Source organism: Dreissena polymorpha, chromosome 9, assembly GCF_020536995.1.
Source record: "Dreissena polymorpha isolate Duluth1 chromosome 9, UMN_Dpol_1.0, whole genome shotgun sequence".
In the NCBI taxonomy this organism is placed as follows: Eukaryota; Metazoa; Mollusca; class Bivalvia; order Myida; family Dreissenidae; genus Dreissena; species Dreissena polymorpha.
In genome coordinates, this window is record NC_068363.1 from 7,520,620 (window position 1) to 7,538,119 (window position 17,500).

The 17,500-nt window shown below is 35.5% G+C and overlaps 1 long non-coding RNA gene across 3 annotated transcripts; it reads right to left on the reverse strand.

The window, feature by feature from the left end:
* Positions 1–630: 630 nt before the first annotated feature.
* Positions 631–11,510, reverse strand: LOC127845528 (uncharacterized). 3 transcript variants are annotated; one of them, XR_008033248.1, is made up of 7 exons: positions 11,266–11,510; positions 10,430–10,491; positions 8,698–8,759; positions 7,863–7,924; positions 5,759–5,820; positions 1,458–1,519; positions 631–693 (listed from the first exon to the last, which is right to left on the reverse strand). It is a non-coding gene; the product is annotated as an uncharacterized LOC127845528 (long non-coding RNA). The 3 variants fall into 3 exon arrangements; XR_008033247.1 differs by lacking the exon at positions 5,759–5,820 and having other exon boundaries at positions 642–693; XR_008033246.1 differs by lacking the exon at positions 7,863–7,924 and having other exon boundaries at positions 643–693.
* Between the last annotated feature and the right edge of the window lie 5,990 nt (positions 11,511–17,500).

Sequence of the window (17,500 nt, forward strand, 5' to 3'; positions counted from 1 at the left end):
TTCCATGTAGTAACAGGGGTAGAAAGGCAGTTCAGATCCTGAAGGGGTTTCTAGTACTTCTTTTGGGGACACAGCTTCCTGCAGAATTCTCAACACAACAAATAGCATGTTTCATGTCACCTTTCTATGCAAAGAAAACGAATAAGGACAATACTGTCATTAATCACTGAATGAGAGAAGCATGTACCAAATAAAAAAAAAACAAGTTGCTGAAAGTGCCAAATTTGTCAAAAAGATCCCTCTAAGTAAATGATGAAGGGGACACTTGCTATAACAATCCTATGTTTAAGTAAGGCGCGACACCCTTTTAAGCCGAACCATGATATAAGCCATATTGTGAGAAAACAATACCAAAAACAAGCTAATTGTAGGGTTACAAGTAGCAAATCAACTCAGCTGTACTGCATACATGCTCAGGAACAAGGATAAACCTGTGAGTGCCAACTTCAGCTGCCAACAAAGCACGAGCTTTACATGTCAGGACGCGGAACTATCAATACAAACTCGAGGAGAATTACATGACGGCAAGGGTGTGAGTGACCACAAACCGGATTATGACAGTCTTTTCACACCTAAAGCATCATGCATATGCTTATTTGCTTGTGTACATGATAACAAAATGATATTATTACCTGTTTTGCCATCAACAACCCTTATCCAGTGGCCTTGACTTAGTCGCAGACATTCCTCTTCCTGAAAAAGTCAAAAACCCAATAGAAAAAGATAAAAAAATGAAACAAAAACATGCATTTATGTATTTTAAGTGTACTTTTATGAATAATAAAAGTGATAAAGCTGCTAAATTCATGATTGTACTAAATATGAAGGCTGGCTCAGTTAAGCATCTGCTGCACTGTCCATACTGTAAAATGCCTGCCATTCCATGTCGGTGAAATGGGGCTCTGTTTGAATGTTCATGCTTTTCGCAAAAGCTTTAGTTGCGTTACTCGACACGGAGTCCCTGGCGTTGAATTCTAACTTCATGTAACACATTAACGCGACACGGTCAACCATATGCGGTTGAATTTAAGTCGGAAAGCAATTTAGCCCTTATTCCACTATATAAAGGTGGGGGGTCAACTTGAAAAACAACTATTCCAGGTCAAATAATCTGAATTCATGCATTTAATGCACTTATTTTCTTCCCTTTTGCTAAAAATGACCAAAAATCTGCTTTCCCAGTCATATTTTGCACTTGCAGATGATATTTCATTTTTATCATAAGTTAGTTTAGGTCACAACATACCAAAAGATTTCCTGCACAATTCAATGTAAAAGCAATAACTTTAACAAAAAATAAAGTCAAACTTTTGCGCGTAGACACCCCCATAACCATACCTTTTCTTAAAGAGCATTCCAAGCCGCAATGATTTAAACAATAAAAAACATAGGTCATCCAATATGTAAGAAAGAACTCAATGCGAATCAGCGGTCACTGTTTTATGGCCATCTTTTACCGGCATCTCTCCAGTTGATGATGGTTTCCCGCCAACTGTCAAAGTCTTATGTAGTCTCCAACCTAAAAGCAAAACAGGGAATTTGTAGTATACAACAATGTTTTCCCTACCACATGAACACAGAAATTTCAAAAATAAAGTCATGGCAAGTGCCCGTAGTACAGAGAATTGTGTCTTCAATAAATGAAGATTTGTGTTTTAGAGTATATAGCACAAGAAAACACCAAAAGTTATTAGTGTAGTGACCTATGAGAAATTTATTTTGACTGAAATGTGTTTTTCTTTCATATTATTATCTTCCCATCCATATTGCACCAATATATTAAGTTTGGCTAGATTAGCTGTCCATTTGGCCATTCGGTATCATATTTTCACACGCGGGTGTTTTCAGTCCGAACAAGGCGATATTAGGCCTGTTAAAGCTTAACTGCCCCTTAAGATTCAAAGCTGTTGGGTTCAATATCTGCAATAAAATACCAAAACAAACCAAATAGACATGCAAGGGGGCTAATTGTGTGTGGGGAAAGACTGATTTGTTAGATATTTTCACTCTATGCAATTTTGATAATGTCTTTTTTGTGTTTTTTTTTTTAATCATCCCAAAAAATGCCAATTTCAAAGCAAAAACAATCCATTTCATTCAAGACAATAACCTAATTAGTCAAATGAGAGATCAAAGATACTTTGAAGTGTAGAAATCAATAAGCTTCCAATAACTTGTTATTTCACACCAATAAAAGTGTAAAATCTTGAAAGCGCCTTGTCGATCGGTGCCCATTTATTTACCAGCCGCCAATGAAATATTCTAGCATATAATGTCATGGGTGCCTTTTAACTGCAGCAGATGGTCAATAGCATTGCCAGCTCTCATTTAAGGTTCAAGACAATACAAATTTTCATATTTTGGACACAAAATAAGTACTTTAGGCTATTTTTATGGTGGCAATCTGGTCCAAATGGGAGTTTGTAACCAAGCGAATGAATACAATGCTCATTTGTGGGTGGGGGGGGGGGGGGGTTAAGCTGGAAGGAAAGTTAAATTGAACAAAATACACATATGTAGGCAAGCATTATAAGCTTAGCAATGATGTTCCATGTAGTAACAGGGGTAGAAAGGCAGTTCAGATCCTGAAAGGGGGTTTCTAGTACTTCTTTTGGGGACACAGCTTCCTGCAGAATTCTCAACACAACAAATAGCAATGGTTTCATGTCACCTTTCTATGCAAAGAAAAACGAATAAGGACAATACTGTCATTAAATCACTGAATGAGAGAAGCATGTACCAAATAAAAAAACAAACAAGTTGCTGAAAGTGCCAATTTCGTCAAAAAGATCCCTCTAAGGTAAATGATGAAGGGGACCCTTGCTATAACCATCCTATGTTTAAGTAAGGCGCGACACCCTTTTAAGCCAGAACCATGAATATAAGCATATTGTGAGAAAACAATACCAAAAACAAGCTAATTGTAGGGTTACAAGTAGCAAATCAACTCAGCTGTACTGCATACATGCTCAGGAACAAGGATAAACCTGTGAAGTGCCAACTTCAGCTGCCAACAAAGCACGAGCTTTACCTGTCAGGGACGCGGAACTATCAATACAAACTCGAGGAGGAATTACATGACGGCAAGGGTTGTGAGTGACCACAACCGGATTATGACAGTCTTTCACACCCTAAAGCATCATGCATATGCTTATTTGCTTGTGTACATGATAACAAAATGCTATATTTACCTGTTTTGCCATCAACAACCCTTATCCAGTGGCCCCTTGACTTAGTCGCAGACATTCCTCTTCCTGAAAAGTCAAAATACCCAATAGAAAAGATAAAAAATGAAACAAAAACATGCATTTATGTAGTTTTAAGTGTACTTTTATGAATAATATAAAGTGATAAAGCTTGCTAAATTCATGATTGTACTAAATATGAAGGCTGTGCTCAGTTAAGCATCTGCTGCACTGTCCATACTGTAAAAATGCCTGCCATTCCATGTCGGTGAAATGGGCTCTGTTTGAATGTTCATGCTTTTCGCAAAAGCTTTAGTTGCGTTACTCGATCACGGAGTCCCTGGCGTTGAATTCTAACTTCATGTAACACATTAACGCGACACGGTCAACCAATATGCGGTTGAATTAAGTCGGAAAGCAATTTAGCCCTTATTCCACTATATAAAGGTGGGGGGGTCAACTTGAAAAACACTATTCCAGGTCAAATAATCTGAATTCATGCATTAATGCACTTATTTTCTTCCCTTTTGCTAAGAAATGACCAAAAATCTGCTTTCCCAGTCATATTTTGCACTTGCAGATTGATATTTCATTTTTATCATAAGTTAGTTTAGGTCACAACTACCAAAGATTTCCTGCACAAATTCAATGTAAAAGCAATAACTTTAACAAAAAATAAAGTCAAACTTTTGCGCGTAGACACCCCCATAACCATACCTTTTTCTTAAAGAGCATTCCAAGCCGCAATGATTTAAACATAAAAAACATAGGTCATCCAATATGTAAGAAAGAACTCAATGCGAATCAGCGGTCACTGTTTTATGGCCATCTTTTTACCGGCATCTCTCCAGTTGATGATGGTTTCCCGCCAACTGTAAAAGTCTTACGTAGTCTCCAACCTAAAAGCAAAACAGGGAATTTGTAGTATACAACAATGTTTTCCCTACCACATGAACACAGAAATATTCAAAAATAAAGTCATGGCAAGTGCCCGTACAGAGAATTGTGTCTTCAAATAAATGAAGATTTTGTTTTTAGAGGGTATAGCATTGAACACCAAAAGTATTTAGTGTATTGTAACCTATAAGAGAAATTTATTTTGACTGAAATGTGTTTTTCTTTCATATTATTATCTTCCCATCCATATTGCACCAATATATTAAGTTTGGCTAGATTAGCTGTCCATTTGGCCATTCGGTATCATATTTTCACACGCGGGTGTTTTCAGTCCGAACAAGGCGATATTAGGCCTGTTAAAGCTTAACTGCCCCTTTAAGATTCAAAGCTGTTGGGTTCAATATCTGCAATAAAATACCAAAACAAACCAAATAGACATGCAAGTGGGGCTAATGTGTGGTGGGGAAAGAATGAATTTGTTAGATATTTTCACTCTATGCAATTTTGATAATGTCTTTTTTGTGTTTTTTTTTTAATCATCCCAAAAATGCCAATTTCAAAGCAAAAACAATCCAATTTCATTCAAGACAATAACCTAATTAGTCAAAATGAGAGATCAAAGATACTTTGAAGTGTAGAAATCAATAAGCTTCCAATAACTTGTTATTTCACACCAATAAAAGTGTAAAATCTTGAAAGCGCCTTGTCGATCGGTGCCCATTTATTTACCAGCCGCCAATGAAATATTCTAGCATATAATGTCATGGGTGCCTTTTAACTGCAGCAGATGGTCAATAGCATTGCCAGCTCTCATTAGAGGTTCAAGACAATACAAATTTTCATATTTTGGACACAAAATAAGTACTTTAGGCTATTTTTATGGTGGCAATCTGGTCCAAATGGGAGTTTGTAACCAAGCGAATGAATACAATGCTCATTTGTGGGTGGGGGTGGGGGGGGGGGGGTTAAGCTGGAAGGAAAAGTTAAATTGAACAAATACACATATGTAGGCAAGCATTATAAGCTTAGCAATGATGTTCCATGTAGTAACAGGGGTAGAAAGGCAGTTCAGATCCTGAAAGGGGTTTCTAGTACTTCTTTTGGGGACACAGCTTCCTGCAGAATTCTCAACACAACAAATAGCAATGTTTCATGTCACCTTTCTATGCAAAGAAAACGAATAAGGACAATACTGTCATTAAATCACTGAATGAGAGAAGCATGTACCAAATAAAAAACAAAACAAGTTGCTGAAAGTGCCAAATTTCGTCAAAAAGATCCCTCTAAGGTAAATGATGAAGGGGACACTTGCTATAACAATCCTATGTTTAAGTAAGGCGCGACACCCTTTTAAGCCAGAACCATGAATATAAGCATATTGTGAGAAAACAATACCAAAAACAAGCTAATTGTAGGGTTACAAGTAGCAAATCAACTCAGCTGTACTGCATACATGCTCAGGAACAAGGATAAACCTGTGAAGTGCCAACTTCAGCTGCCAACAAAGCACGAGCTTTACATGTCAGGACGCGGAACTATCAATACAAACTCGAGGAGAATTACATGACGGCAAGGGTGTGAGTGACCACAAACCGGATTATGACAGTCTTTCACACCTAAAGCATCATGCATATGCTTATTTGCTTGTGTACATGATAACAAAATGATATTATTACCTGTTTTGCCATCAACAACCCTTATCCAGTGGCCCTTGACTTAGTCGCAGACATTCCTCTTCCTGAAAAAGTCAAAATACCCAATAGAAAAAGATAAAAAAATGAAACAAAAACATGCATTTATGTATTTTAAGTGTACTTTTATGAATAATATAAAGTGATAAAGCTTGCTAAATTCATGATTGTACTAAATATGAAGGCTGGCTCAGTTAAGCATCTGCTGCACTGTCCATACTGTAAAAATGCCTGCCATTCCATGTCGGTGAAATGGGGCTCTGTTTGAATGTTCATGCTTTTCGCAAAAGCTTTAGTTGCGTTACTCGATCACGGAGTCCCTGGCGTTGAATTCTAACTTCATGTAACACATTAACGCGACACGGTCAACCAATATGCGGTTGAATTTAAGTCGGAAAGCAATTTAGCCCTTATTCCACTATATAAAGGTGGGGGGTCAACTTGAAAAACAACTATTCAAGGTCAAATAATCTGAATTCATGCATTTAATGCACTTATTTTCTTCCCTTTTGCTAAGAAATGACCAAAAATCTGCTTTCCCAGTCATATTTTGCACTTGCAGATGATATTTCATTTTTATCATAAGTTAGTTTATAAGAGAAATTTATTTTGACTGAAATGTGTTTTTCTTTCATATTATTATCTTCCCATCCATATTGCCACCAATATATTAAGTTTGGCTAGATTAGCTGTCCATTTGGCCATTCGGTATCATATTTTCACACGCGGGTGTTTTCAGTCCGAACAAGGCGATATTAGACCTGTTAAAGCTTAACTGCCCCTTTAAGATTCAAAGCTGTTGGGTTCAATATCTGCAATAAAATACCAAAACAAACCAAATAGACATGCAAGTGGGGCTAATGTGTGGTGGGGAAAGAATGAATTTGTTAGATATTTTCACTCTATGCAATTTTGATAATGTCTTTTTTGTGTTTTTTTTTTTAATCATCCCAAAAATGCCAATTTCAAAGCAAAAACAATCCAATTTCATTCAAGACAATAACCTAATTAGTCAAAATGAGAGATCAAAGATACTTTGAAGTGTAGAAATCAATAAGCTTCCAATAACTTGTTATTTCACACCAATAAAAGTGTAAAATCTTGAAAGCGCCTTGTCGATCGGTGCCCATTTATTTACCAGCTGCCAATGAAATATTCTAGCATATAATGTCATGGGTGCCTTTTAACTGCAGCAGATGGTCAATAGCATTGCCAGCTCTCATTTAGAGGTTCAAGACAATACAAATTTTCATATTTTGGACACAAAATAAGTACTTTAGGCTATTTTTATGGTGGCAATCTGGTCCAAATGGGAGTTTGTAACCAAGCGAATGAATACAATGCTCATTTGTGGGTGGGGGTGGGGGGGGTGGGGGGTTAAGCTGGAGGAAAAGTTAAATTGAACAAAATACACATATGTAGGCAAGCATTATAAGCTTAGCAATGATGTTCCATGTAGTAACAGGGGTAGAAAGGCAGTTCAGATCCTGAAAGGGGTTTCTAGTACTTCTTTTGGGGACACAGCTTCCTGCAGAATTCTCAACACAACAAATAGCAATGTTTCATGTCACCTTTCTATGCAAAGAAAAACGAATAAGGACAATACTGTCATTAAATCACTGAATGAGAGAAGCATGTACCAAATAAAAAACAAAACAAGTTGCTGAAAGTGCCAAATTTCGTCAAAAAGATCCCTCTAAGGTAAATGATGAAGGGGACACTTGCTATAACAATCCTATGTTTAAGTAAGGCGCGACACCCTTTTAAGCCAGAACCATGAATATAAGCATATTGTGAGAAAACAATACCAAAAACAAGCTAATTGTAGGGTTACAAGTAGCAAATCAACTCAGCTGTACTGCATACATGCTCAGGAACAAGGATAAACCTGTGAAGTGCCAACTTCAGCTGCCAACAAAGCACGAGCTTTACATGTCAGGACGCGGAACTATCAATACAAACTCGAGGAGAATTACATGACGGCAAGGGTGTGAGTGACCACAAACCGGATTATGACAGTCTTTCACACCTAAAGCATCATGCATATGCTTATTTGCTTGTGTACATGATAACAAAATGATATTATTACCTGTTTTGCCATCAACAACCCTTATCCAGTGGCCCTTGACTTAGTCGCAGACATTCCTCTTCCTGAAAAAGTCAAAATACCCAATAGAAAAAGATAAAAAAATGAAACAAAAACATGCATTTATGTATTTTAAGTGTACTTTTATGAATAATATAAAGTGATAAAGCTTGCTAAATTCATGATTGTACTAAATATGAAGGCTGGCTCAGTTAAGCATCTGCTGCACTGTCCATACTGTAAAAATGCCTGCCATTCCATGTCGGTGAAATGGGGCTCTGTTTGAATGTTCATGCTTTTCGCAAAAGCTTTAGTTGCGTTACTCGATCACGGAGTCCCTGGCGTTGAATTCTAACTTCATGTAACACATTAACGCGACACGGTCAACCAATATGCGGTTGAATTTAAGTCGGAAAGCAATTTAGCCCTTATTCCACTATATAAAGGTGGGGGGTCAACTTGAAAAACAACTATTCCAGGTCAAATAATCTGAATTCATGCATTTAATGCACTTATTTTCTTCCCTTTTGCTAAGAAATGAACAAAAATCTGCTTTCCCAGTCATATTTTGCACTTGCAGATGATATTTCATTTTTATCATAAGTTAGTTTAGGTCACAACATACCAAAAGATTTCCTGCACAAATTCAATGTAAAAGCAATAACTTTAACACAAAATAAAGTCAAACTTTTGCGCGTAGACACCCCCATAACCATACCTTTTCTTAAAGAGCATTCCAAGCCGCAATGATTTAAACAATAAAAAACATAGGTCATCCAATATGTAAGAAAGAACTCAATGCGAATCAGCGGTCACTGTTTTATGGCCATCTTTTTACCGGCATCTCTCCAGTTGATGATGGTTTCCCGCCAACTGTCAAAGTCTTATGTAGTCTCCAACCTAAAAGCAAAACAGGGAATTTGTAGTATACAACAATGTTTTCCCTACCACATGAACACAGAAATATTCAAAAATAAAGTCATGGCAAGTGCCCGTACAGAGAATTGTGTCTTCAAATAAATGAAGATTTTGTTTTTAGAGGGTATAGCATTGAACACCAAAAGTATTTAGTGTATTGTAACCTATAAGAGAAATTTATTTTGACTGAAATGTGTTTTTCTTTCATATTATTATCTTCCCATCCATATTGCACCAATATATTAAGTTTGGCTAGATTAGCTGTCCATTTGGCCATTCGGTATCATATTTTCACACGCGGGTGTTTTCAGTCCGAACAAGGCGATATTAGGCCTGTTAAAGCTTAACTGCCCCTTTAAGATTCAAAGCTGTTGGGTTCAATATCTGCAATAAAATACCAAAACAAACCAAATAGACATGCAAGTGGGGCTAATGTGTGGTGGGGAAAGAATGAATTTGTTAGATATTTTCACTCTATGCAATTTGATAATGTCTTTTTTGTGTTTTTTTTTTAATCATCCCAAAAATGCCAATTTCAAAGCAAAAAACAATCCAATTTCATTCAAGACAATAACCTAATTAGTCAAAATGAGAGATCAAAGATACTTTGAAGTGTAGAAATCAATAAGCTTCCAATAACTTGTTATTTCACACCAATAAAAGTGTAAAATCTTGAAAGCGCCTTGTCGATCGGTGCCCATTTATTTACCAGCTGCCAATGAAATATTCTAGCATATAATGTCATGGGTGCCTTTTAACTGCAGCAGATGGTCAATAGCATTGCCAGCTCTCATTTAGAGGTTCAAGACAATACAAATTTTCATATTTTGGACACAAAATAAGTACTTTAGGCTATTTTTATGGTGGCAATCTGGTCCAAATGGGAGTTTGTAACCAAGCGAATGAATACAATGCTCATTTGTGGGTGGGGTGGGGGGGGTTAAGCTGGAAGGAAAAGTTAAATTGAACAAAATACACATATGTAGGCAAGCATTATAAGCTTAGCAATGATGTTCCATGTAGTAACAGGGGTAGAAAGGCAGTTCAGATCCTGAAAGGGGTTTCTAGTACTTCTTTTGGGGACACAGCTTCCTGCAGAATTCTCAACACAACAAATAGCAATGTTTCATGTCACCTTTCTATGCAAAGAAAAACGAATAAGGACAATACTGTCATTAAATCACTGAATGAGAGAAGCATGTACCAAATAAAAAAAAAACAAGTTGCTGAAAGTGCCAAATTTCGTCAAAAAGATCCCTCTAAGGTAAATGATGAAGGGGACACTTGCTATAACAATCCTATGTTTAAGTAAGGCGCGACACCCTTTTAAGCCAGAACCATGAATATAAGCATATTGTGAGAAAACAATACCAAAAACAAGCTAATTGTAGGGTTACAAGTAGCAAATCAACTCAGCTGTACTGCATACATGCTCAGGAACAAGGATAAACCTGTGAAGTGCCAACTTCAGCTGCCAACAAAGCACGAGCTTTACATGTCAGGACGCGGAACTATCAATACAAACTCGAGGAGAATTACATGACGGCAAGGGTGTGAGTGACCACAAACCGGATTATGACAGTCTTTCACACCTAAAGCATCATGCATATGCTTATTTGCTTGTGTACATGATAACAAAATGATATTATTACCTGTTTTGCCATCAACAACCCTTATCCAGTGGCCCTTGACTTAGTCGCAGACATTCCTCTTCCTGAAAAAGTCAAAATACCCAATAGAAAAAGATAAAAAAAATGAAACAAAAACATGCATTTATGTATTTTAAGTGTACTTTTATGAATAATATAAAGTGATAAAGCTTGCTAAATTCATGATTGTACTAAATATGAAGGCTGGCTCAGTTAAGCATCTGCTGCACTGTCCATACTGTAAAAATGCCTGCCATTCCATGTCGGTGAAATGGGGCTCTGTTTGAATGTTCATGCTTTTCGCAAAAGCTTTAGTTGCGTTACTCGATCACGGAGTCCCTGGCGTTGAATTCTAACTTCATGTAACACATTAACGCGACACGGTCAACCAATATGCGGTTGAATTTAAGTCGGAAAGCAATTTAGCCCTTATTCCACTATATAAAGGTGGGGGGTCAACTTGAAAAACAACTATTCCAGGTCAAATAATCTGAATTCATGCATTTAATGCACTTATTTTCTTCCCTTTTGCTAAGAAATGACCAAAAATCTGCTTTCCCAGTCATATTTTGCACTTGCAGATGATATTTCATTTTTATCATAAGTTAGTTTAGGTCACAACATACCAAAAGATTTCCTGCACAAATTCAATGTAAAAGCAATAACTTTAACAAAAAATAAAGTCAAACTTTTGCGCGTAGACACCCCCATAACCATACCTTTTCTTAAAGAGCATTCCAAGCCGCAATGATTTAAACAATAAAAAACATAGGTCATCCAATATGTAAGAAAGAACTCAATGCGAATCAGCGGTCACTGTTTTATGGCCATCTTTTTACCGGCATCTCTCCAGTTGATGATGGTTTCCCGCCAACTGTCAAAGTCTTATGTAGTCTCCAACCTAAAAGCAAAACAGGGAATTTGTAGTATACAACAATGTTTTCCCTACCACATGAACACAGAAATATTCAAAAATAAAGTCATGGCAAGTGCCCGTACAGAGAATTGTGTCTTCAAATAAATGAAGATTTTGTTTTTAGAGGGTATAGCATTGAACACCAAAAGTATTTAGTGTATTGTAACCTTGAGGAGTTTGAAAAATGAGTTAGTGAAAATTACAAACACAAAATTATTCCGGCGGCACGAATTACCCAAATCTACCCAAATCTTCCCAAATCTACTCAAATCTACTCAAATCCACACCAAATCTACCCAAATCTACATAAAATAATTATTTTACATCATGTTTGTGTGATGGGCACTATTGTTTTGTTTAATGCTTCATTCATCTCGTGACAATATGTAATTTTCCAATAAAAATACTAAAAATCAAATATAGGTTACACACCACTTACTAATTAATCTCTCCAAATCTCTCAAAATCTACACCAATTAAAACTAATCAAAGCTACTTGTGTAATAAATTTGTATACAATTATATGTTACTTTCTGTGGTTGCTATAGAATTGTGTCGAAAAGACCAACTAATGTCTAAAAAGAAGTAAGATAGAGCTAAATCAAGGTACGTAAAGAACACAGAAAAGCCAATAACCGCGTATCGAAAGCGCAGTGCCATTATCAAAAGCGAATGTAAAATGTAAGTACTGAAAAAAATCGGATTACCAGTAAAATTTCAATAAAAGAATAACATGAAACTTTTTTATAAATTAATTGTTCACGGACTTTATCTTACAACTTCGATCTTAAACGCGCAATATAATGTAAATTAACGATGTCGGCCAATAAAACAAAATTCCATAATGATGCCGGGAATCAATTGCCTGACAATTAAAACATTAACAACGAACGAGCACAATTGTTGTTACAGACAGGGGTTCAGTTTCGATAATTGGTAACATTCGTATGGTGAAGTCGTACAAATTTAACTTGAGATCGGGCGGGTAGGGGCGTTTAGCGTAGACCGAAATGGCACATTTATTAAAACAGAAAAGTGTGACGGATTGATGCACAGAGCGCAAACCATAAGACCCCCTCCAGTTTCACCGGTAGTGGACTAATAAACAAACTATGCAAACTATGATTGAAATAAACTCAATCATAGCGGTGGGCATTGAGCAATCATACTTCTTTTGTTGTTTTTCGGTACTGATTTGTCATAAGATGTATTCTTACATGAGCGCGCGTTGCTTTATAAGATCTCAGTGCTTGATAGTTTTAAGTATATGAATAAATACTAAGTACCCAATACAATTTTCATATTTACATCCGTGGGATAACTTTATATATCATGAAGGTCTCCGTTTTCGGCACAGACGATCTGAACATATGTCATTGACAACCTTACCAAGTATTACAATTATCTGAAGGAAAGAATCAGCCCGCGATATAGCTGCGTTTTCGGTTTACTAAACACATTAAGGTTCATGTAGAGGCTTCATTTTGAAAAATATGGGACCCCTAGCATTGAACTCAAATTTCACTACAGAAAGAGTGCCACATTGAAAATGTATACATATATGCTTGAAAGGATGTTTTTCCTTCAAACTGCTACCAATTTTGTACATCAACGTATCATAACATCCACAAAATCAATCAAAATACAAACCGATTTTAACACTAAAATATACATTATTTTTAAAAATCTGAATCATGTTTATTCCACGTATTTCGGCGGAAAATTATATAACTAGTGAATAATATCGACATTGACGAGGGCAAGTTACGCTTATTTAGTAAAAAAAGTTTACATATCTAGAAATATCAAAACTCGACCACATGTCATTTCATCACCATGGGGGGCAGCCATTTTTAAATTAATTAAATAGAAAGAAACATGCTAAAAACTCACTCATCGCCTAATTGACATTCCAAACGGTTGACGATGACAAATGCATTGGATTGTTATCTTTCCTTTGATGTTTTCAAACTGCACGATAAGACCTCATAAACACTCAAAAGAATAACTATGTAAGAAGCATTTCACCAATGTTTACAATCGTTGTCGATTCACTGTACTTATATTATTGCGCATAAAATAATACGCTTACAGACTGACAGAAAGATCGATACGTAACTCCGTTCAATTCATCTATTCATACTATTATATCGATAATATATACTAATACATCGCTTTAACAATTTTAAAGTAGAAATAATTCTTTTAAACGGAGTTTTTAATAACGAAAGTGAAAACAACGGAAGTTGGATGGATATTCTGTGAGATGCACTTCGGCTCCAGAAAAACAAAACAAATAAACTAAAAAACTCGTGTGGGGGACAATTTCCAGCTGGAAAATATTTGAAATAGGGTAAGTGATGATATCTCTACGTGGTCATTTCTGTAATTTAGTGCGATCTCTTGCTGATTAATGTTAATGGTTGTTTTACTAGTTGCCACCCAACTGTCAAAATAAGTACATGTGTTTTTTTCAGGTATGTGTATACACATACCCGGTTTTCTCACCAATGCACGTGGTTTCAACCGATTTGTTTTGCACGTTTTTCTACGGATCACAGCGATGGCCACGCTTTTAAAATGGGTAGAAGGAATCGAAATATAAAATCAATAGTTTTGCCAATTTCTTTATTCCTTTACAATTTGATATGTCGTCTGCAATCTATTTCAATTTGAGATGGTTTATAATTTGCAATTTGGTTGAGAGGTAAATAACAAAATTGTTAAGTCTTTGAAATAGAATTGTGACTCTTATTATCCACCATACCTGGATTTTAAAAAAGTATTTACGTTTTAGTTATTTTTAGAACTTTGTTTAGGATATTTATCCAAAAAAGGCAGTTGAATAAAAACTCATTTGTTGTTTTATGACAATTATTTTCTGTGAAATGTTGCTAACTTGACCTTGTATATGTATAGATCTTTGTATTTATTCAACTTTAGGTAGTGCATGTCCTTCCTAACTTTAGATTGAGATTTTGTAAATTAGTGTAAAAATGTATTGGTTTTAAATCAAAATATGAATAAAGCACACAAATATTGAATGTCAAAAATGTGTTTATGTTTATCTATCCGTCTTTAGCTTTAAAATGATATATAGTTTGACCATTTTGTACCACATTCAATGAAGAAAAACCAAAGCGAAGTTTTAATGAAATTTACCCCCCCTCCCCCATGAACCTTAACTGTTAACTACAAAATTAAACAGTTACATGTGATTGCGGTGCACGAAATTTGTCATTTGAAGGTCTTATTTAACCGACAGCTTTAGTCACATTAATCGAAAAATCAAACTTATTCTACTCGATTCCCACTATTTGAAGAAAAGCATATTTAGCGGTTATAAGAAAATGTTATTTGAATAAGATGTAGAAAAAATATACGCGGAATGTTCCAGTGGCGTAACTTATGAAAAATCGAACACTCGCATGTTTGCGTTTATAGCTATTGGAAAAATACACTTTAAATATGGTTTATGTTATGTGCATTTATTCCATATGAATACTTGAACAATTTCCGAAAAACACATGTTTCATTTAAACAAGACGATTTACAAATTTTCTTGCAATACAGGAGTCTTTTTATGATGAAATACTGTAACCCTTAAAGTATCAGCAGTAGCTTTGTATTGCTCGTTATATATGTACATGGGTCAAGTCCATAATCGACTATTATATAAAGCCATCAAAGAAGTAAAGTATTTAAATATTCACAAGACGTCCGACCTCTATTCAAGAAAGAAAAGTTTTTACTTCATGCATGCCCAATCAACAAACTTAAAGCATAGTCGCGCAAAAAAACTTACTTTCAATCTCTTGGAGGAAAATAATTTCAATTTAGAATTTCAAACAAAAACTTTTAATCCGTAAAGTATGTGTTCCCCTAACTGTTTCAATTTTCAATGAGACGATAGGTTTCGAAATAATTTGTGTTCTATTGAGTATATTGTGATTGCAATTGTTTAACAATTAAAATAACAAAATAGGTTTACTTTAAAAGTTATACACTATCTACATACAAACACAGTCGTATGCTCTTTATCTTTTTTTGACTTGTGTTATTAATTCCGCATTATTTAATTAAACTAATGGTGTTGTTTTCCACTCAGTTTGTTTTTGTCATTTTCTTACATTGGTCCCACTCACGTTGTAAACAAATATTAAGAACGTCTCATGCCTTTAGCTAACCGGGTAAAAAGTAGTATTTGGAAGAAATGTAATGGAAAATACATTTTTCTCATGTCGATATTGTGCCTAATATAAGACATAAACCCTTATTTAAATATGAATTCTTGGTATTGAGATTTCCATTGTTGCATGATATTTTACTACGGCCTACATTTTGGAGACATCCTGCTGATATAATTACATTCCACGAACAGCGCCAGTAAATTGAAACTAAGGTCATACATTCGATATGTTTTCGCATATTTAAGACTTATAAAGTTCAATGTAGTTTATTTTAAACGATTTGTTTCTTGATATTGTGGACTACGTGATTTTACGATTGACCACGTGACAAACTCTTGATACATCCTGCTCACGTAATCACATTCCACGAACAGCTCTTAAACTTTTTTCTGACCGAATTCAGATTTTACAATAATAAAAAAATACTGATGTAATAAGTAAAACCGGTTGTAACAAGACAAAGAATAAGCATTGTCATGTAAACATATTTTGAGAAATTTGATCATACCAGTTTTAAAAGTGAATAGTATTGACGTATATGGTGCGTTTTTCTACAATATTATTTACAAGTTACAATGTAATTTTACGAATTGGGGTTGTGGAAGGTATGATGGGTTGCTTGAATCAGTTAAAATGGAAGAGTGAAATAAATAGCCCAAAGCGCCAAGTTTCATGACACTATCTCATGCACGTTTTTAAGGCTGTTGGCATTTACTCAGTTTTGCTTTTGTATTATTTACTGTGAATTTTACCTCAACCATCGGTAAAAAACAAAGACGAATAATTTCACGATGTATACCAAGTTTCAACAAAGTGACTTGAATACGTATTTATGTATAACTGGATAATGGACGAACTGACAAACATACATAACATATGGATGGCACATTTTTAGTCGTCCACGATACACAAATTACAAAAAAGAATATACAACGTGTGTGTTATTTAGGATTGAGTGTTTGGGTAAATAGGCCTGTCTCAGATTTGACCTTGCGAACTGGTTTTGTTGCTCAACATGACTCAGATTAAAACACAAGTTTCACAAGCATATGTGGGCTCTAGAGTGGTAACAAGCTTAACGTTTGCGAAGCACGATGCTGAGCGCTGGACATATATATATTTATATTTATATCAACAGATCACCTTGATTCCCGTGTATTCAATCGACCTTAAACGAGTAATTATTTATAACTAACAATGTATTCTTTTTATCGCATTCAGCAATTGAATAATCAATATCCAGCCACAGACGATATATTGAAAGGACCTACCTTTCTTGTGGATTGTTTTATTGATTCCCACATAAGTTGATAGCACGCAGCCGTATGTTAATGTTAGTGAAATTATGTGCGTAATCTTTAGAATTGCGTATATGGCCTAATAAAACTGGTCCTAGGCAAATCTGCCAATGATTCAACTGTCTCATTTTAAGGTGAAAGTTGAATGTCAATTACGCACACACGTGTGTGTTTCTGCTCTGTAAGTTTAACGTGCCTTGGAGGACTTTACTATAAAAATCAATTGCTTATCGGTTTTAAGTCGAGGCCACACTGCAAAGCCAACGGTAATACATTTTGGTTCCTCTGTTTAGCTTTGAGTATTAAACTATAATTTCGAAATAATAGTTTTCCACATGAAAAGACAATGTGTAGCGTGCATCTGTAAATCTTCTCGATGAAAGTCAAGGTCGCAGCACAAGGTGAAGCAAACTTGATTGTTTTCTCTTTCTTTGTACAGTCCCAGAGGACGTAAATTTCACTTCGTATTTGTTATGACAAATACAAGATGATGTCTGTAATGTAACTCGTATCGCACTGTGACAAGTGGTATTTAAACAAGGATACCAAGTAATGTATACGACAATTGGTAAATATTGTACCCATGTGAATGCTTCGGGGGCATTATGGCCTTCTTTAATGTACAGAACACTCAAACGGAAAAATAATATAAATGATATGAAACAGGTTT